General features: G+C 41.3%; 1 pseudogene; it reads left to right on the top strand.

Annotated features, from left to right (window-relative positions):
- Nucleotides 1-4,319: 4,319 nt before the first annotated feature.
- LOC145409065 (protein FAM200C-like) lies at nt 4,320-6,079 on the top strand (annotated as a pseudogene).
- Nucleotides 6,080-23,607: the final 17,528 nt, after the last annotated feature.

Genomic DNA, 23,607 nt, shown 5'->3' with positions numbered 1-23,607 from the left:
AAATTGGCTTAATGAAAGAGATCAGAATTTATGGGTTTATTTTACTGTGATAATTTTTACAGTACAGTAATGCAGACTTTCTCTTCAGTTGTTGGTCTTGGCTGGTCCTGCCCTTGGAGAACATGCACTACTGAAGAGGAATTTGACAATCATAACTGTCTACTTCCTGCTCTTCTTCTTTCTTAGTCTCTTGCTCTGTTCAATCCTGAAGACTGGTAGTTGATGACAAAATCAGTTAGTTTTGTTGATGTCTGGTTGGGTGTAGGAAACAGACTTCGTATTACAGTAAAGTCCTCGCTTCCTATTTCTCCCATATTTCCTGTCACTTCTTATTGCTTTTCTTTCCTTTACAGGTGGCTTTACATTGAGTGACAAGCCAAAGGGTCTCCTGTTAGCCAAGAAACCATTTACAAAGCTGGGTGGTAACCATATATCCAAACCATACGTGCTCCCTACGTGTCAACAAGTGGGTTGGTGGAGGGTTAGTGCCCCTCCCCGTGAAACAAATAACTCAGAGTCAAATGGCCACCCCTTACGGGATTATGGTGTCTGGCAATAGATAGATAGATAGATACCTACCTGGTTTCACTCCACGGCTTTGCAGAGGCAGTTATGAGGTTTACAATAGGTATGGAAGGACAGGCATGTTTTTATCATATGTACTTAGTGGCTAATAGAAAAACAATGCTGGAAGAGTTTATACAGCTCATAGGAAAACCTTCAAAAATTTTGGACTGGAAGCAATACCCATTAACTCTTTCAATCTGAGGACGTACTTTGTAATTCATTTAGTCTAGCACCAAATGATCTTATTCAGACAATGTGGGCCCCGCAGTTTGAAAGAATTACATAAGAACATAAGAAGAGAGGATAACTGCACTAGGCCAGTTGGCCCATGCTAGGCATCTCCTAAAAAAGTAACTGAACTACTAGAATGAGATAAGGATAGCAAAGAAGTAGGCTCTCCCTTACCCTCCAAACTCTCCAGCCGAGGCCGGCAAGAAAGAGTCAGGAGGAACACTACACAGTATAGAAAAATTGGCGTGGAAATTTTATAGGAAAATGCGAAAGAAGAAAATGAGACTATCCTAATGTAGCCCGAAAAAGAAAAAGAATGAGTTAGTAGCCTACTGGTAATGATTTATTTTTATACCCACCCCTTATTTGTCATATGCTTTTCTAGCCTAGGCATGAAACTCTCAATGGAAGGGGCAGCAACTCAATTACTACTGTAGGTAGCGTATTCCATTCGTCTTTTTTTTTTTTAATGTGTCCGACTCTGGGCATAGGCTTCACAGCCTGCTTTCAAGGCCCAGTAGTCCTCTTTCATCCTATACACCTCTACATGTCACCTACTATTATATTGTCAAACCAATGTCTACCAATTTCATTACTAAAACGGAATTTATCTGGTTTGAAACCATTACTTCTAGTTCTGTCCTCTATGCTCACTTCTGGTACCTTGCCAATATTTCCCTTATACAGTCCCTTCATCCATTTAAACACCTCAGTTAAGTCTCCCCTTACTCTATGCCTTTCTAGTGTGTGCAGATTTAGTCTTTTTACTCTTCATATGAAGTGTTCCGAACGCTATGTATAATTTTCGGCATTCTTCTCTGTACATTTTCTAAGGAATCTATGTCCATTCTACAGTAAGGACACCAAAATTGCACGGTGAAGGGGGGTTTCAAGAATACTCCCCCAGTATCCCTGCTTGTCATATGAGGCGACTAAAAAGGTTGGTGGTGGGTTAGTGTCCCATCCCGTAAAAAGAAGTAACTAAAGTGAATAAAGTGCCTCGCACCAGGACGGTCCGTAACGTTGAAGACTAAGGAACGGACAAAGGACATGCTGAGGGTTGGGACATGGAATGTGTGAGGAGTGAGTGATGAAGTGAAAGAGAGAGAGATTGTTCAGGTGCTTGAGGATGCAAGAGTGGATATATGTGGATTGACTGAAACTAAATGGGCAGGTGAAATGGTGAGAATGGTAATACAGTTTAGGAATATGTGCAGGAGTTAATGAGAATGAGAGGGCAAGAGAGGGAGTATGTCTGATGATAAGCAAGAAGTGGAAGGAGAGTATAAGAGAGTATGGAACAGTGGGTGCAAGGACTGTACGGGTGAGGATGAAAGTAGGTACACAAGCGTGGGCGATTAGAGGATCGAGTGCCAAGAGTGAAAGATGAGATTTGGCCGAGTGTAGAATCATGTATAGACAAGTTTGAGAGGAGTGGGAGAGTGTTATTGATTGGAGACATGAATGGCAAAGTTGGGAATGTACAAGTGAATGGAGTGGTTGGTCAGTGGGGTTTGCCAGCTGAAGTAGATAGGAATGGCAGTGCTTTGTTCGACATCTGTGCTGGTAAGGGGTTACGAATAGGTAACACCTACTTTCGGCATAAGATGATCTACAGGTATACATGGAGAGTTATGAGGAGGATGGATGGTGAACTTGTTGAATGAAAGGCAATGATAGACTGTGTGTGTGGATGAGCGAATAAGAAGACAAGTGGTGGATGCAAGAGCGTGGAGAGGGTGGAAGAATCGAATCTCGGACCATCACTTAGTGATGGGCAAGGTAAGGCTGAAAAAAAAAAAAAAAATGGATGAAGAGATGAAGGGGAAGACAGGAGGAAACAGCCCCTGTGTGAAGAGTGGAGAAATTGCAAGACAGTGAGAAAATGGCAGAGTATAAGAGCATAGTGGAAGAAAGATTGGGAAGGTATGAGCTAGAGCAGATGGAAGGGGTGGAAGACGTATGTAAGATGCTCACAAAAGAGATAGGCGCAGCGTGTGAGGTGGTTTGTGGAGTGAGGAGGAGATGCAGGGGTGCGCAAGGGACAGCATGGTGGAGTGATGAGGTGAAACGAGCTGTGGAACAAAAGAAGAAGGCATATAGTGAATGGTTAGCGAGTAGAGGTAGGGGAGAAGATGAGAGAGAGAAGAGAGAGGTATATGTGAGCAGGAGAAGGGAGGTGAAGAGATTGGTGAAGGAGAGTAAGAAGAAAGTGGATGAAGACTTTGGGATGAATCTGAGTGTGAAATGGAGGGAGAGTAAGAAATTGTTTTGGAAGAAGGTTAAGAAAGTAGGGCAGTGTGAAAGGGGTAATAATAGGGGAGTAAAAAATAGGAATAATAGATTGTTGGTGGAGAAAAGAGAGAAACTGAGGAGATGGAAGAAGCACTTTGAGGATTTGTTGAATGTAGAGAGAGAGAGAGAGAGCAGTGCGAGTATAAGTGGTTGAGGAATGGCTGGGAGAAGGAGAGATAAGAGGAGGGAGGAAGAGATCAGTAGGGAGGAAATAGTGGAAGCAATTAAGATCATGATGGGAAAGGCCCCAGGAAGTGATGGAGTGTGTGGTGAAATGCTGAGGAATGGGGGTGAGATTGTAGTTGAGTAGATATGGAAGTTATGTAGATTGGCCTGGGAAAAGGGAAGGCTTCTGGAGGATTGGAAATCAGGTATAATTATTCCTTTATACCAGTGGTTCTTAACCTGGGGTACCTGTACCCCTAAGGGGTACGAAACCTTAAACTTGGGGGTACGAGACATGATAGCCAGTGCAATGGTACTGTACCATGAGAAAGCAAAACATATGTTTTCCTAATTTTCCTGTTACTATATTTGTCTCAGTTACTTTTTTAAAGTTGGTGCTGGAAACAATTTTCTTACGTTTTCTATGGTTTCATATACGTTTTCTTGATATCTCGTACGGTTCGTGTTAGCGTTGGTCCTGGCTCTGATCCTTGGCTTCAGTTCAGTCACTTGTGTTCTGGGTTCTCACTGAGAGTGAGAGGAGCCAACGAGTATAGCTCACGTAAGTTTGAAACGTGTTGCACGTGCACTATGCTGTGTGTAGTTGAGTCGATGTGAACAGTGTGAATTGGGTCTGCATTTTGTTTGTGCTCGAGTGGTTGATAGTATTGAGGTGAATTACTGGTGCGTGTGGCATTTGTGATTTGTGAAATGTTATTTTTTTGTGTTATCATTTTATTTGTCACAATATAATTTTTTTAGTGTGGTATAACTGTAATATTGTCAAAAATAGATGTATTGATAAAAAATATATATTATTTGAAGGTACTGTTATGTGCATGAGGAGGAATAGGCCTATGGTGGGCTGTGTATTGTGGTGGTGGTGAATATTCCTCCTCATGCACATAACAGTACCTTCAATATTATATATCTTTTATCAGTACATCTATTCTTGACAATATTACAGTTATACCACACTAAAAAAACATTATATGTTATAACGGTTATTACATCCAGGCCTGCATCTTTCCAGGTATCGGTGTGATGAAGATCTAGTAACTATGTCTAAGAAACGTAAGTGGAAAGACGACTACATTCGTTATGGTTTTACCTGTACGACTGAGGCAGATGGAACTCAACGACCACAGTGCATACTCTGCAGCACAGTATTTGCAAATGCAAATCTCAAACCATCAAGACTCAATGAGCACTTCAACAATCGGCATGGAGGCACAGATGCTGGACATGACTTAAACAGCTTGAAGATCAAGTGGGAACGATTTGATCGAAGTGGTACCCTATCAAAGCTAGGTTTTGTGCCAGTTGAGAAACCTTTGTTGCAAGCATCTTATGAAGTTGCCCTTTTGTGTGCAAAGAAGAAAAAAGCTCACACTATTGCAGAGGAGCTTGTCAAACCTTGTGCATTAGAAATGGCAAAAATAGTGATAGGGACAGAAGCTGAAAAGAAGCTTAAACAGATACCTCTGTCAAATGACATTATCCATTCAAGGATTAATGATATGAGTCGAGATATCTTGCAGCAGGTGATAACAGACCTGAAAGCTAGTCCTGTCAAAGTGAGTATTCAGCTGGATGAGTCGACTGACGTTAGTTTTTGCAGTCAGTTGATGGCATTTGTTCGGTATGTGAAGGAGAAAGAAGTGGTAGAAGAATTCTTATTTTGCAAACCTCTGAAAACTACTGCAAAAGCAATTGATGTGTTCAGTCTTGTGAAAGAGTTCTTCTTGGAACATGGAATGACTCTCAACATGTATGGTTCAATTTGCACTGATCGAGCCACTGTCATGCTTGGAAATTAATCAGGCTTTGCTACCCTGGTGAAAAAAGAGGTTCCCCATGTAACTGTCACTCACTGTGTGTTGCATCGTCATGCACTTGCTACAAAGACACTGCCAGAAAAATTTAAGACTGTTTTATCAGTTGTTGTGCGTGCTGTAAATTTCATCAGAGGACGGGCAGTGAATCACCGTCTTTTTGCATCTTTTCGTGAAGAAATTGGAGCTGAGCACAGTGTTCTTCTTTACCACATAGAAGTGGCAGGGTACTTACACGTGTCTTTGAACTTCATGAAGAAATTATGCAGTTTCTTAGAAATCAAGGCAGTGAAATTGCTGACCATTTTGAAAAGAGGGAGTTCATTTTGTCTCTGGCATATTTGGCAGATATATTCACGCACCTCAATGAACTGAATGTCTCTATGCAAGGAACAGCGATGAATATGATAACTGCCAGAGAAAAGTTATCTGCCCTCACCAAGAAGCTTCCACTGTGGATAAAGCGCATTGAAAGTGGAAACTTTGCAAACTTCCCTTCTCTTGATGAGGCTGCTATTGCTGAAGAGCTGCCCATCGTGAATGAGGTAAAAGAACATTTGCAAGAACTGATTAAGTCCTTCCAAGGGTATTTTCACATTGAAGAAGGTTCTATGGCACAAAGATGGATACGGAATCCATTTCTTTTCAACCTTGATTCCATGGATGATAATGATATGATGAAAGATGATCTTGTGGAGTTGCAGACCAATGACAGAATCCGAATGGAGTTTGAAAAAATGCAACTGGATATGTTTTGGTGTGCACAACTCCAAACATTCCCACAGTTAGCAGGGAGAGCTCTGGAGGTCCTCTTGCCATTTGCAACTACATACTTATGCGAGGTAGGTTTTTCAACGCTCCTACACATCAAGACAAAAGCCAGAAACCGAATGGATGCAAGTGATGATATGCGTCTGGCACTTTCAAGGAAAGAACCTCGTTTGAACATCATCATTAATGAGAAACAACAACAAAAGAGCCACTGAAAATGTGTTGTTGTGCACTATGTAGTATAACTCATAATTACTGTTATAATGTGCATTCATTGCATCCTACTAATTAACACTTCATATGAAATAAAAAAGTACCTTTGTTCAGTAATTGAAAAATCTAATAATTTCTCAGCAAGGTTTGTATCACTAATCCTTTTCATATGTTTGTATTGTATTTATATTGGATGGGGGTACGAGAAAATTTTCTGAGATATCAAGGGGTACGGGCACTGAAAAAGGTTAAGAACCACTGCTTTATACAAAGGAAAAAGGGAGAGAGAAGTATGTGGTAGTATGTGGTAACCACAGGGGCATTTGCCTTCTTTGTGCGACTTGAAAACTAATGGTAGAATTCTCATTGCTAGGGTTAGGTATATAACAGAGGAGCTAGTTGAAGAACAAGGGGGATTTAGTAAGGAAAAGGCTGTGTAGATCAGATATTTGTTCTAAGATGTTTAGTGGAGAAGTATCTAGTGAAGGGAAAGTGTATGTTGCCTTCATGGACTTGGAGAAAGCTTATGACAGAATAGATAGACAAGGTATGTGGAAGGTACTGAGAATATATGGAGTGGAGGGAAAATTGTTGAGTGCTGTGAAGAGTATGTACGGTGGAGCTTGGGCTATGGTGCGAGTGGATGGTGAGCTGAGTGAGTTCTTTGATCTCAGTGTGGGACTGAAACAGGGTTCTGTGATGTCTCCATGGCTGTTATTATATATACATGGATAGAGTTGTAAAGGAGGTGCAAGGTAGGACAGTGGATGTGGGGCTGGCTCTAATGAATGAAGGTGTGTTTTGGAAGATTCCGGTTTTGTTGTTTGCTGATGATACAGTATTGTTGAGTGAAGATGAATGGGAGTTGCAATGTTTGGTGTATGAGTTTGGGACAGTGTGTAGGAGGAGGAATCTGAAAGTTAATGTAAACAAAAGTAAAGTTATGGTGTTTGAGAGGAATGAAGTCACAGAATGCACAGTGAGGTTGGATGGCGAGGATATGGAGAAAGTGAGTGCATTCAAGTACTTGGGTAGTGTGATGAGTAAAGATGGAACTTTGGGGGATGAAGTGCGTGAAAGGGTACAACAGGGAAGGAAGGTTGTTGGCTCACTGAAAGCAGTGATGAGAAATAGGGAGGTGAGTATGGAAGTTAAGAAGTCACTGCATGATAGTATTGTGATCCCTACCCTGACGTATGGAAGCGAGGCATGGACCTTGCAAAAGGGGAACAAGTCAAGAGTGAGAGCAATGGAAATGAACTACTTGACAGGAACATGTGGAATGACGTGGAGGGACAGGCTGACAAATGAAGAAGTAAGAGAACATTGTGGGGTGGCTGTGGATGTGGGTGAGAAGATTAGGAGAAATACAATGAGGTGGTTTGGACATGTGGAGAGAATGGAGAATGAAAGACTGACTAAGAGGGTGTATGTAGGAGAGGTGGAGGGATGGAGTTGTCAGGTATATGAGGGAAGGGGCAGTGAGCTGGGGGGAGGGTAGTCAAATGGTGGGTGACAGAACAACTTGGAGGCATTTTGTCTGAGGCCAGCCTTTGCGGGATTAGGGCGTCGGGCTATAGATAGATAGACTAATGCTAGATAAAGCAGCAATATTACTTTAGATGTCCTATTGCTAACACTTCGTGAAATAAATCTTAGTACCCTATTTGCTGTATTTCTTGCATATATACACTGTTGTCTTGGTCTGAGGTCTTTACTAACGATAACTCCTAGATCTCTCTCTCATTCCGATTTACCAATTTCTTTGTTATCGAAGTTGTACTTAATATCTCCAGTGGTCTTGCCTACTTTAAGTTCTTTAAATTTTTCAACGTTAAATTATATTTGCCAATTTTTAGACCATTTGGACAATACGTCGAGGTCCTTTGTAAGTTAAGGCAATCGTCAGTCGTGTTACCGAACGCCCAGTTTTTGTCATCAGCAAATTTACTAAGACTGCTAGTGACTCCTAAGTCTAGTATGTATATACATACATTATAGAGAGAGAGAGAGAGAGAGAGAGAGAGAGAGTTATCCGTTAACATCCGCGTTTTAATATACACGGTTTTAAATATCCGCGGATGGATATAACAAACGGTTTTAAAAATCCACAGGTGGATACAGTACCGGGGCTGGATTCACTAACGCATTTTATCTTGTTGAACTCTACTGACACTGTTCACTGCAAATGTAACTATCCCAGGCACAGTTCATGGCTGTTTTGGTGATGTCATTATACAGTGAATCAAATATAACACTCTTCCTTTTGGCCACTTCATTTATTAATGTCATTAATTCATCAACGGGAAAAGCTAGGATGGGCTGGGAGAATTTATTTTCTTCGATGTACCCTTGATGAGCTAGTCTAAACTGGGTTCCTGCCCACCCACCCCCTCTCTCTCTCTCACTCTCGTACCCGATGAACTGGTCTAAACCGGATTACTACTCTCCCCTCCCTCCATCTCTCGTAAATAATACGAAGCAATACGCACCTAAATCACACTGAAATCATATGAGTGGCTGAAAGTGTTATTTTATATTATATTGTGAATTACTGCGATAAAATACAAGTGATTTAGTGATATTTTTGCGATAATCAGAGATGCTAAAAGCATTCGCTAGTGAACAGTGCAGCAATGCTATGAAATGATTCATGACATTATATCACTAAGCTTTATAGAAGTAAGAGGTAATAAGTCATTCATGAAGTTTGAGAAAGTTTGTAATGATTTTCTTCACATCGTTACTGTTCTGCTAAAGTCTAATGTAAACACTGGAATATCGTAACAAAATCATAGAAGACTGGATAGAAGTGTTTTATTTTTATTATTACTGCAATTACTGTGATGAGGTAATGTGAATGTAACTCTATTTTGTATGGAAACAGTTCATAGCTGTTCTGGTGATGGCATTATTCAGTGAATGAAATGTAAAACTCTTCTTTTTGGCCACTTCATTTCTTAATGCCATTAATTCATCAGGGGAGAAGTTAGGACGGGCTGGGAGTATTTATTTTCTTCCATGTACCCTCGGTGAGCTGGTCTAAACTGGTTTGTTGACCTCCCCTCCCCACCCCCTCTCTCTCTCTCTCTCTCTCGTACCCGATCCCGGTTTCCTACCCCCCCCCTCCCTCTCTCTCGTAAATAATACGAAGCAATACGTACCCAAATCGCACTGAACTCATACGAGTGACTGAAAGTGTTATTTTATATTATATTGTGAATTATTGTGATAAAATACAAGAGATTTAGTGGTATTTTTACGATAATCAGAGAAGTCACGATGTTAAACGCATTTGCTAGCGAACATTTTTGCAGTTGCAAACTGTGCAGCAATGCTATGAAATGACTCATGACATTATATAAGTAAGCTTTGTAAAAGTACGTGGTAATAAGTCATTCATGAAGTTTGATAAGGTTTGTAATGATTTTCCTCACATCGTTACTGTTTTGCTAAAGTCTAATGTAAACACTGGAATATCGTAAAAAAAATCTTAGGAAACTGGTTAGAAGTGTTTTATTTTTATTATTACTGCAGTTACTGGGATGAGGTAATGTGAATGTAACCCTATTATGTATGGAAAAAATCTTGTGGTTTGGTGGAAATTTCGGTAAAATTTTACGTTTCCCTCATCCGATTTTCGACTTTTCGTTAAAATTTTCTAGTAGATTTGGTCATTCTAAGAATCTTTTCTTCTATGACTTTTCTCTCGCAAATTGATAATAAACCAGTTACACGCGATTTACTTCCGCCAATCACAGTCACAGACGAGTGTGCGCTGTGTCCGCTCACCCTTTCACATTTGAAAGTTAGTCCCGAAAGACCTAACTTTACACGTATACCTTAAGCGATTTTCGACTTTTCATTAACATTATCAATTAACTCACCTTATACTTTATGCAATTCTAAGCCTTTTTTCTTCTATGACACTTCCGTCTTAAATCTACCGTTGATGAGTTATGCAATTTACATTGTTATTATTTTCTATGGAAGAGATTTTCCCTGCCGTGGTCGGACAGTTGCGTGTGTTCGTTGGTGCGTGTTATGTGTGTGGGTGGATAAAGAACATGTGTAGCACATGATTCAGCCAATCACAAAGTAGGATTTCAAACGCCCCACGCCAGGGCCCGCAAGATTTGAAAGTCAGTTCGTCTCCAACCATGAACTGGGAAGCCTGCATAATTTATTACTTCACTGCTATTTTACAGTTCTACCAGCATGAAGATAAAACTGTAGCCTTTGTGCAATCGCATCGTATTTTACCATCAACAGGAACAAAGTACCCAAATCAAGACAAAAGTCTAATTTTACGTGAGGATCAGAAAGTGTTACGTTGTCGCGCGTCATCACTTGCCGTTTACAACTACAGACGACTCTTCAGATAAAGACGAGGAACTGTAAACTGCTAGGTAAAGGCATTATTTCGCATTTACACCCGGTTAGGTTAGATTAAATGAGGTTTGGTTAATCTCAGAGGGGGTCTGGGGGGCGAAGCCCCCCAGTTAGATAGAACGGCCATGGCTGGGGGGCGAAGCCCCTCAGTTAGAAAACGTGAACGGTCAATTTATGCTACAGTAGGTAAAGCCATTATTTCATACTAACAGCCGGTTAGGTTAGATTAACTGAGGTTTGGTTAATGTCAGGGCAGGTCCGGGGGGCGAAGCCCCCACTTAGGAAACACGGCCAAGGCTAGGAGGCGAAGCCCCCCAGTTAGGAAACACGAACTTTCTAAGAAGCTTGAAATTATTTTTTTCCGAAGAATTCTAGTGTTTTTCGTTTGACTTTGAAAACAGTTTCAGTAAAAAATCACTCGCTTTTGCGTGTTTCCCCCACCCAAAACCCAGGTTTCCCACAGGTCCTACAGTATTCTTGGGGGGAGGGGGAAGGACCGCAAAAAAATATTTCCGACATAAATGATTATCAGATTCAAACGGCAAACATTACAATCCCTCGGAAAAATAAAATTTTAAACTATGGGAGTTCAGTGTAAATACGAAAATTTAACTGGTCATTTTCCTTTATCTATAAAAAGAGGACATCCAACCTGAGTGTTTTCTGTTGTTTTTAGTGTGATTTTAGTTGATTTGGACCAGTCCTTTCCACCGGAAGTCACTAGTGGCGTTCGACAAAAACTAGCGACTTGCGATAGAAACGAAGGTCAAAATCGATCGAATCACACCAAAAACAACAGGAAACACTCAGGTTGGATTAAATAATCGGATGAGGGAAACGTGTAAAAATTTACCGAAATTTCCACCTCCCTGCGTCAGAGACAAAACACAGCTTGTATTCTCTCAAATCGTTCTTCTTGCTTGGAGTGCCTTCGAACATGTAGTTTGTTGCAAACGATAGTAGAAAGATTGATGTTTGTCTGACAAAAATTTTAGCTCTCAAGATTAACGATAACTGGGTTAAAATACGAGTTGAAAACATTTTTTTTTCTTATTTCTCCGCAATGAGCAGTCAGTACGTTGTCATTACAGCCGCTGCAGCCAAAGGGTTAAGGGGGGTCAAGGGGTGTTTTTAAGGAGGGCAGCAGATGTCTGCGGACTTTTAACATACGCGGGTGTCTCTTAAGGGTGCACTGTATATATATATATATATATATATATATATATATATATATATATATATATATATATAAGGAACCGAGTACTGATCCCTATGGTAAACCACTAGTTATTAATCTCAAATCTGACTTAGGTTCATTTATTACTACTCTCTGCTTACATCCCTTCTACCAGGATTCTATCCATTTTCAGATATCGCCGTCTATACTGTGGGCTCAAACCTTTCTATCCATTCATGTGGGACCTTAACAAAAGCTTTACTAATTCCAGATAAATAATATCGTAAGCTTTATCTACTGCCTCATAGACTTCCGAGAAGAATGACAGGTTTGTGAGGCAGGACCGCCCTTGCCTGAATCCGTGCTGATTTTCATTTACAGGATTAAATCTTTCTGAGTATTCCCTTATATCAATTGCCAAAATTAACTTTAGCATTTTTCTTGATGATTCAACGCAGATGCTTTGTCACTCATTTTATAATAAAGCGCACTACGTTGCGGTCTTCCACGCCTCTGGAACTTCTCCTGCATTTTAAGAATCATTAAATAACGTTAAAAGTGGCTGACCAAACTCTTCTTTGGTATCTTTTAAAATTTTTGCTTCCATATCGTCCTGACCTGGCGATTTCTGAGGTTTTAACTTAATAATTTCTTTCCATACATACTCCTTATTAATGGTCACTTTACTAAGAATATTGTCTGCGTTATCATCGGAAATATTTGCTGCTTCAAGGATCAGGTCTAGATTTGCCTTGGTAAATACTGATACAAAAAAATTTGTTAGGATAGAGCACATTTCTTTATCTTCACTGGTAATGTTACCTGATTCTGTTCTGAGAGGTCCTATCCTATCTTTACTTTGCGTACGGTATATTTAGTGAAAACCCTTGGGATTTTCTTTCGACTCAGTAGCAACCTTAACTTCATAACCTCGCTTTGCTTTTCGTATCTCCCACTTTACATCCCTATTCAAAATCGCGTACTGGTTACGTAAGTGTTCCTCTCCACTTTTTATTTTTCTATATATACCCTTCCTGTGGCCTATGAGAGATTTTAATCTGTTGTTTAGCCATCTTGGTTCTGAATTATTCATTTTAAGCGGTTTTGAATGGCCATATCCATTTTGGCCTCTGTGTATTGTATTTACTAACTCGTCATATTTCACACTGGCCGAACAGCTGCTTTTTACCGGACCCGAGTTAATCTCCACCACCTGAACTACGCTCCCACTTATATCCTGTCCCTCACGTATGACCTGAGCTACCCCAGTAACCTGATGTGTATTGCAAGAAGTTTTTGTCACCACCACCTTCACCAGTGTAATGTAAATTTTAATATTGCCACCAGTGTATTAACGGGAATTTTGGATTCACCACCAATATGAATGCTGGGAATTATAGAAATTATGAGGAATAGGATAACGTGACCTTATTTGAGAACATATAGCTTTATGGGAAATGAGGTAACGTGATCTTATTAGAGGGTTTATGGGAAGTGTGGCAGTGTGATCTTATATTGAGAGGGCGCGAGTAGATATTAGCACACTTGCGGGCCACTCAACCTCGACTGTACCACTCCTTGGAGGATAGCAAAATTCAAAACTCGATATGACTTAACCTAAAATTTACTAAGTATTAAGAACAGAGATACAGACTACTCTTCAAAATGTGAATGATACCAAACAAAATTTAATGAGGATCTAAATCAACAGAAATATAAATCTTCTCAAACTAAATATTCAAAGAATACTGTTACACTTTTCAGGAACATGAATCTCACGAACTAAATTAATATTCAATAATGAGGATTTACAGTATAACTCCAGATATATGTATCTTTACACACAAGATTAATATTCCAAGAATACTAATACACATGGATATAGTCCCGTGGACTCTGACAGACTCGTCGGGAAGGAAACTAAAGGTTATCAGTAAAGAATATTCTGTAAGACTAAATGCACAACTGAAGAATCTTATATAAGCTAGACACAATAATCAATAGGATCAGTAATCACATGGACCGCAGTCAAATGGACAAATGGACCAGCCGATATTCACTTTGATTCCATGAACTAAAGGGGGGGGGGGTGATTTAGTGTGTTAACGGTTAGGCCGCGGCTACAGCGCTCGAATCCTTGGGATGCTAGCCACAGCCCTCCATAATTCTCGTCTGCAACGATGAGGAGAGGAACAGCGATTTCATTATTCAGCACAAGGAGGAACAGGGAAAGGTATCACTAATTTAACTCTCGAACGTATATGAAGACTTAATACACGAGGGAGAAAGGGGGGGGAGTGAGAGCTCGGGCACTAACCTAGAACAATGAGGAGAGGAACAGTGATCTGGACCAGATCACTGTTCCTCTCCTCATCTGGTGGTTGTGTGTGTGTGTGTGTGTGTGTGTGTGTGTGTGTGTGTTTTTCTCTGGCCTCTCGACCATTGGGGCCAAAGCCCCTGGTCATTAAGGCTGTATATATATATATATATATATATATATATATATATATATATATATATATATATATATATATATATATATATATACACATACACACACACACACACTTCCATGCATATATACAGACACACTTTAATGCACACGTGTATATATATATATATATATATATATATATATATATTTATATATATATATATATATATATTTTATTTGTTTTTTGTATTTTTTTATTTTATTTTTATTTTTTTACCTTACATTATTCATAATCATAAATACCTAATCCAAAGACTCTAAAACTAATCACCTAACAAATTGCTAACCTATACTAAATCCTACAGAGACAAATAGCTAGATCTACACTAATGGAAAAAATACCTCGACTAACAGAACACCATCGACTGCAGATATGTAATGCCTTTCTACATGACATACCTGCACTCATCACCTGGTGATTGTCAGTCAAGGCACAACCTAATACAGGGGACATCAATATATGAAAGGGAACCAGACGAGTCTGGAACATTTCCATGTACGTCAACTGTCGGCCCTAATTAGGACAACTTAATCAAGATGGTATAATATATTCACCTAATATGTACAAAAAGTGAAGAACCTCGCCTAACAGACCACCATCGACTGCAAGTTCCCAATACCTTTCAATATTGCACACTTGCATTCATCAACTGGTGACTGTCAGGCGAGGAACAGGGTTTAATGTAGGGGACATCAATATTAGAAATAGATCAGTGAGAGGAGGAACTATTTCAAATATGTCAACTGTCAACCCTAATTAATAGTACAATATTTACATATTTACAGTCGATAAAAAACAAAACCATATAGTAAAAAAGTCACATCACTCTGATCAGTCCGGTCTCTCTCAAGAAAGCCATCAATTTATCAGTCATAACAATGTCCCCATCACCCAAGATGGTGGAAAGGGTGAAGGGGACATCTGCTGTGCCGCAGTAATTTATAAGCAAAGCACGTTCACGAATAAATCGCCGACAGCACGGGATGATAAGACTGATAGATAACACCGCATCACAGATGTCACAGTGCGGTGGGAATCGTCTTTCCATATAAGGTTTCATATGTGTTAACATGGTGGCATTAAGCCATAGACGAGCCAACACTTTTTCTTCCAGGCGACTGGGACAGTTGGCAGTGTCCCAGTCGCCCAGATACGGCTTACACGTTCGAATATTTAGTCTGGTCCACTGACCTTGCCACAGAAGATTTATTGATTTCTTTCCGAGAGAGAGACTCGACCGTAGATCACGAGGAACGTCCCAAGTCTCCTCGAGCTCTACAGCCGACTTTGCAAGTAAGTCAGCCTGCTCATTGCCGTAGATATGACAATGGCCAGGCACCCAGATCAGCGTGAATGACTTGTTGCATGAATGCAACTTATTAACGATGCGGCCCTGGATCTCGTGAGAGTCCATAGTACAAGATGCACTTGCCTGAAGGGCTGATTTTGAATCTGAAAATACGACAAATGAGCCATGCCTAGAATTGAGTGCATAGTCTATGGCTTTGTCAACAGCAAAAAGTTCGGAGGTAAACACAGATGTATGAGTCGGCAATCGATACCTGAGGACACATTCGGTCGACCATACACTTGCACCCACACATTCACTCGACTTGGAACCGTCGGTGTACAATTGGTGGGACCCCAAGTGACGCACGATGATGTTATGAAACAAGTGGTGGACCTCCGTCTCTGGCGCCTTAGCCTTTGGTGCTGGGACCCATGATACGTTAACAGTAAAGCCGGGTGGCTCCCAAGATGCTATATTTTTTAACACCAACTTGTCACAGTCACTGAGGTCTACACCAAGCCCCTGAGTCAGTAAGTGGAGGCAAACGGCAAGTGGCCGACGTACCCCCAACAGAAGGTGGTGGTATTGACGCAGGGGGGTACATGACACATAGCCAATATTACTTTTCCTAAATGTTCTTAGTCCATAGGACAAGGCCAGGTGGTCACAACAAATACGGAAGGGAGGCACATTCGCCTCCACTTCCATACGAGCTACACGGGTACACCGGAAGGCTCCAAGACATATTTGCAAACATTTATTCTGCAACACATCCAATCCTTTCAGCGTGGCATCGGATCGAGCCATACACCTGTGCACCATACTTTAGCTTTGATCGAATAAGGGACTTATACACCATTAAAAAAGATTTTCTGTTGGCACCCCATGTAGTACCCGCTAGGTACTTGAGGACAGTTACTGATTTATCACAATGAGCAAGCAAATTATTAACATGAATTTTGAAGTTAACCGACGATCAAAATGTATTCCCAAAAACTTTACAGAATTTTGAAAAGGTACCGCCTGATTATCCAAAGTTAAACACAAATTAGGTACGTTACAAGTCGTAAAAACTACAGGGCACACTTAGGGACGGAAAACTTAAATCCCCACTGCAAGGCCCATTGGTGGACGGAGTCAAGGGCTGTTTGAATCCGCCCAGCCGAAAATTGTGCATTATGGGAAGAGTGCCATATTGCACAATCGTCAGCGTAGAGCGAGTATTTAAGATTCCTCAGGATGGGAGCTGATGACAGAATATCATTGATCATAATGCTAAATAGAGTAGGACTAAGCACACTTCCCTGTGGCACCCCATTTTCCTGGATAAATATATCCGATGTTACGTTATGGGGCAATTTGACAGAGAAAGTCCTGTCTCTTAAGAAATTTGAAATAAAAATAGGCAAATTTCCTCTTAAACCATAACCACAGAGCTTCATTAGTATACCATGTCGCCATGTCATGTCATAGGCTTTATCGATGTCCAAAAACACCCTTATCATGAATTCTTTATTGGCAAATGCCTCTGCAATACAATGCTCCAAATTCATTAAATGATCTAGTGAACTTCTGTATTTACAGAAGCCACATTGCTGATCAATTAACAAATTCTTCGACTCTGAAACAAAAAGAAGCCTATTATTAACCATTCGTTCCATGACCTTACATAGACAAGATGTCAACACAATAGGACGAAATGAAGTGGGATTCATAAGATGATCAGCCTCTTCGGGTATCAGTTTGATGTGCGCAAAGTCCCATGAGTTTGGGAACGTTCGAGACGCCCAAATCTAATTGTACAATGCTAACATCTTAATCAGGCTCTCCTGATTAAGATGCTGGATCATACCGTATGTGATGGTGTCTGGTCCAGGTCTGGTGTCTTTACAGGATTTATAGGCAAGGAGCAGTTCATCTAGTGAAAACTCTTTGTTGTACGGGAAGTCTACGTCTTCTGTGGCAAAGTCAATGATCTGTAGCTCAGCCGTGCGTTTATGATGTTGGAAACGTGGATCATAATTGGCTGAGCTACTTACATGAGAAAAACTCCTGGTGAGGATGTTAGCAATGTCCACAGGCTCGTCATAGATGTTATCATTTATATGCAGGGTGGTCACATGGATTTTCAGGCCTTTATTATTTCATATTCTTATAGTGGACCAGACTTTACTTAATGGTGTTGTACGAGTCACCGTGGACATAAAGGACCGCCAGGAGTCACGTTTGGCCCTTCTTATTATTCTCCTTGCCTCAGCCCGTGCCTGTTTGTATGCAATAATATTTTCCTCAGTGGGCTGACTATCAAAAATCCTGTATCTCCTATTGCATTTCCTTAATGCTTGTCAGCAATCCGGCGTCCACCAATGTGCTCTATGCTTCGCATGAACTGTAGAAGTCTTGGGAATAGCACCCTCAGCTGCGTGTAATATGGAAGTAGTTACATTTTCGACCTTAACATCTATGGTCTCCCCAGATATATCTAAATTGGCGATCCTTGAGAAGGATCCCCAATCTGCTAAGTTAACCCGCCCGTCCCGGAAACGTGAATTCACGTCCTCACATGATGTGCACTCATATCCCGGAGACTTAAATTAATGCGGCAACATTGCAAGGACATTGCAAGGTCCCTAATTTGCACAATTTTCAATTTTCGCGAGTGATTTTTGACACGTATACACGGGACACCTTACTCTACAAGATGCCAGGCAGGAACAATGCCTTACCCAGCATGACCTCCTCCCCCCCCCCTGCAGGACCTTTTCTCAGCAATTCACCTGTTATCAGTGACCTGGCCAGTAAAGCCATGTCATGCCACGGTACGAAATTCAGGTCCAGAGTGATTCCCCAATCGATGACAATGTGGAGGACAAACATTAGAGGAAGAAACAGTCAGAAATGATGATCAAGTAATGTGGCAAAAAAAGGTCAGGAATGGGGATGAGTTAGTGAGTGAAACAATGCTTATAATGCCTAAATTACCATTTGAAAACCAATATACTCTCATACTACATATAAATTCGTACCAAATAAATAAATACCGTTTATGAGTGGTGTAGAATAGTTATCCTCTCATAGAACTCGTTTTCTTTGCAGCCCCTGATAGAAAACCCTGTAAGGTAAGGAGGTACTCCTACCTCGATCGAGTATTTTAAACCTCAGGTGAGCGATTTCTCTACGAATTTTCGATGTTTCTCACCAAAAGCGGATGTTTGAGCAAAAAAAAAAAAAAGTCCAAAAATGTCAGGACTGGGGCATTCCACTGCCCAGAAAACGTCGGGATGGGGCGGGTTAAATTTTGGAGGTGGAGGGTCCGAAACGATGTCACGTGTATAAGAAAGACAGATGGGTAAATGATCTCTTCCCAAGGAGTCGTCATAAGGGTCACATGAGAAATTTTGATGTATACCAGGGGAGGCCAAAGATAAGTCAATGGCTGAAAAGTTACCAGTACGATCATCTACACGAGTCGCTCTACCATCGTTCAGAAGACAGAGGTTGGACTGTAGTATTAGGTCGGCTACTTGCTCCCCACGACCATCGATCCTCAAGCTACCCCATTGATAGTGATGGGCTTTAAAATCGCCCAACACTAACTTATTGTCAGGAAGATGTTCGAATAGTGAATTTAAAGCATCAATATCAATGGGGCCATGTGGAGGACAGTACATAGAGCAAATAGACAGATACGTATTATAAAATTTTATTCTGCACGCGACAGCTTCCAGAGTAGAATTTAGAATCACTTCCGTTTGTGGGTGTGATTTGTGTGTGTAAATGGCAACTCCGTGACCTTCATATCTTCTATACGAGTAGTTGTGTTTGAACTGCGAAGGATCAGGATGATCCTCCAGGCATGTCTCCTGTAAACAAACAACGTCTGGCCTGTGTATTGACAGCGAGAATGGTATATTTTGTACCTTATTCCTGACACCTCTACAATCCCACTGTAATATAGTGAAAGCGACGGTTTGAGATTTACATTGGGGGCCAGTATGCTTAGTCTTTTTTTGCCGCCCACCAGCAGGCGAGCAACTACTGGGGGACCTATCCCGGTGCTTGTTGACAGAAACCCCCATACCTTCATCAATAACTAGGCTCCCAGCCTCCCCCGAGGAAGAGCTAACTTTTCTCTCCCTCGCTGGAGTAGAAACCATAAGAACATGAGGACGAGACTGTTTCGTGAGAGTGGTCATGTTACACTTAGTAGGCTTGTCAGACTTTGCTTTAGGCCATACTGATGGAGAGGCAGCAGCAGCCTGAGAATATGTGGAAGCTTTAGGGATGTCAGTGAGAGAGCTGGAGTGGACAGGAGGCCGAGATGGAGAGGTACTGTGAGTGGCAAGAGGGAGAAGGACAAGGTCAGTTCGCATCTCGACAGGGCCCATCACAGGACAGGACATTACCGCTGAAGCATAGAACCTATTCGGTTTGGGAGTTGCATGTAACTCCTTCACCTTTTTCCTAGCTTCATAGAAGGAAATACCCTCAGTTGCCTTCACTGTGCAGACCTCCTTCTCCTCCTTCCACTTGAGACAATCCCTAGAGGAAGTTGAGTGAGTACCCTTGCAATGAAGGCAACATACTGTCTCGGATGTGCAGTGGTTCGCATCATGACCCTGGCTTGCACACTTGCCGCACACTGGCTGGGAAGCCATGCCCATACAGCTGGCATTTCAGGCAACGCAAAGGGCTAGGGATGTACGGTCGAACGTGAATGATTTCATAACCAACTTTGACTTGACTAGGAAGAGAAACTTTGGCAAACGTTAGGATAGTAGTTGCTGTCTTCGTCCTTATGCCTTCCGAATAACGATGTTTAATCTAGCCCCAGTTACACCTTGCAGCGCCAATTCATGTACGATCTCGTCCTCACTCATCATCATGAGATCCCTGCAAGTGACAACGCCCTTGCAAGAATTCATGGAGACTGGGATTTTCGCTTCAACATCGTAACAGTGGAATTTACGCAGTTTCAGCAAGTCTCTCACCTGTGACGAGTTAGCAGTTTTGGCCAGGAGATCTCCGTTAGCAAATTTTTTAACTTGTTCGACTTCTCCCGCACAGTGATCAATCACCTTCATGATAAGGAAGGGATTGAGACTGGACAAGGGAGTGGAACCTAGCACATGGAGAGTGACATGTGTTGCGTTGTCTACTGGGACGTCAAGCTGGGATTGAGTCTGGCGTTCGTCCATCTGGGGGTTGTCAGTCTGGTCAGGACCACCTCCCCCCTGAAGGGGGGGGGGAGGTGGCAGGGGCGTCCGTCATAGTAACCACTCCCCCCTAATTGGGGAAGTGGGAAGAGGGAGAAAAACAAGCAAGGGACAAATCACCCAGGGAAACCACACCTACTCTGAGAGTACCCTCTCAAACCATTCTCGGGAGGACGCGCCTGTGTGTAACTCACACCCCAGAGCGATCAGTGGGGGGTACACTCCAGAGGTGAGTAAGCAAAGGCGATCTCAGTAATTAGATATAGACACCTACTATATCTCTACTAAGGACAGGGAGGATTATTAGAACTAGCTATTAGAACCTTTATTATGCTGTGTACAAAACAAATGCCGGTGAGGCAGCCCTGAAAACTAGAGGAGAGCCAGAAAAACACGTCCGAACTCCCCACGACCATGCATCAAAGTCCCCCAGTGGTTGTGCTGTCCCTCTGCATTTTTATAAGCATCACAGACAGTATTTGCGAATTGGCCAAAACTTTAACTGATTACTTTATACTATTATCGATTTTCTAGGATCTTCCAAGAATATAAAAGATACGTTTGCACTCAACATACGTAGAAAAGTGACTTACGATGTTGAAATTTTTGTAATAAGCGTACAGGAGCCCTAATCATAATGAAGCCACATCAATTAAGAATTTGAATAGTTTTATTACCCTTTGTCGATTACATGCCTACGTGACTGTAAGCAGGACTTAATGACATGAATTTCGCGCCTCACAAATGACAATCTTCAACATTCTTACTTCAGTCAACTCTTAAACACCACCACATAGTTCAAAAGAGGAAATCTATTAACTTCAGCAGGTAAAACTCTAGATCAGAATACGAAGGATGACATTCGCAATTATTAATCCCTACTAAAATTTCGCGGTTATACGTCTTTGCTGGGGGTGAAGAGCTGGTCCATACGTATAATTTTCATATTCACATCAATACTTGACTTAGTACTATCAATAGCAGAATCATGTTCAGATTATAAATATCAACTAAGACTAGACTTAAATATAGAGCTTAACTGTTAAATCATGAGTTATACCTACAATACTTAAGCTTAAGGTTACGCTTACAATACTAGCTTTTTTTTTTTTTTTTTTTTTATGTGTCCTACTCAGGGCATAGGCTCCACAGCCTGCTCTCAAGGCCCAGTAGTCCTCCTACATACCATACTCCTCTCTACATGTCACCACTTCGGCGCTAACACCCACCGTCCATATTGACTACATCCTAGGGCTGTCTCATACAGGACTGGTGTATTGGTCTTAGCGGGGGTACTTTTATGACATGTCGGCAGGTCATCTGGTAGATCAGGAAAGTCTGCTTTCATGAAATTCAAATCCTTAAACTGTTCTCTGCCCCAGCCGGGATTCGAACCTGGGTCCATCAGGACTGCAGGCCGCCTCTCTACCGATTCAGCCACTAACCTACACTAATACTTAAAATTATGGCACTACAGATGCACATTCCCACCCATTTCCTGCCTGTCACCTATGACCTGGGGTTCCCCACTGACCTGATTCTCCCTAAAGTAACTAGTTTTCCCATAGAATACGGTTCTAAAATAAGCCCTTCATTCATCAAAATCACCTGGACGGAAGTTAGGAACTGCTGAGGGGCATTCGTCAGAACAGACATTCCAAATAAATTTGAACTTAATTTCTTCATGATCGCAATTAACAAGTCCTCCACCAACTTCTATATCGCTAATGACGTTTACTTTATTACATAAAACCAGATCTAGTATATTATTACCTCTGGTTGGCTCCCTGATATATTGAATCCTGTACTACCTCTAGAAATATCACAAGCATTGTGTTCTCTGTAACAAACACCCTCGAGCGGAACTCTAGAGCTGTTGCTGTTTCTGTTCCTATGTACTAATACAAACAAATGCTAGACGACTTTAATCAGGGTAGCCTCTACTCTTCTTGGCCTAAATTCCCATCATTCCATCTTTAATGCTGAGCTGTGACATAAGCTGACAAGCAGCTTCAATCACGTATATATCATTACCACCATCATCATCACCATCTCCAGTATAACCAGGGTCACCATCAGTACCATCGTTACCGCCTCCATTATCATTATCACCATCATAATCAGTATCGTCATCTTTTTCCCCACCTTCACAACCATTCACCACAAAACAGTACAAAGAAAAGGAAACAGCAAAAGATCTGCTGGTCCTATCGTGGCTGTTTGTTTTGGGGAAGGTTATAAATAAAAAAAAAAAAAAAAAAAAAAAAAATCTAAAAGTCAAGGACTGAAAAGCAAGAGGTGTTTTAATATCACAGTGCTGTGTATTGTTCAGATGAAAGAACAGTCATACCCACATAAACAGTATTGTCATCTATCTATCTATAGGCTATACGGTACCTCCCCAAGGAAAGGGAGGTAGCCGAGACAGGACGACACGCTCACCATTTACTCATCCATTCAAATACATTCAATGGCATCTTAGCCCCGAAGGGGAGAACGGACAGATCCTCACCGCACCACACCGCACAAGAGTCAACTGCACAATTGTCATACGTGGCTATAATTCCTTGGAGCTGGAGAGAGACACCTTCACTTGGCGACACATATGACCGAGCGGTGGAGCTGCCTGGTTATATTCGTACAAACTTCCCTCAAATCCCATCCTATTCCTTCACAATTCTTCAGTTACACTACCACCACCACCACCACCACCAACAACAACAACAACAACAACAACTACTAGTACTACTACTACTACTACTACTTCTACTACATGTATCTTTATCACAACGTTACGGAGATAAAAAGCATTATTATACAGAGATATAGTCTTTCTTTTCGCCAAATGCTGCCTCACCATAATTTCCATCACAGTCTGTCACCTGTCCATCTCCATAACCAACACCATCACTACTGTCATCATCACATCCTCTTTCCTCAGCTTCACAAACTTTCACCT

The sequence above is a fragment of the Coenobita brevimanus genome, chromosome 79, assembly GCF_032717465.1.
Source record: "Coenobita brevimanus isolate Jiangsu-jjx chromosome 79, ASM3271746v2, whole genome shotgun sequence".
Classification (NCBI taxonomy): domain Eukaryota; kingdom Metazoa; phylum Arthropoda; class Malacostraca; order Decapoda; family Coenobitidae; genus Coenobita; species Coenobita brevimanus.
The sequence above is the reverse complement of the archived record's forward strand: the minus strand, read 5'-3'. Positions and strand labels throughout refer to the sequence as shown.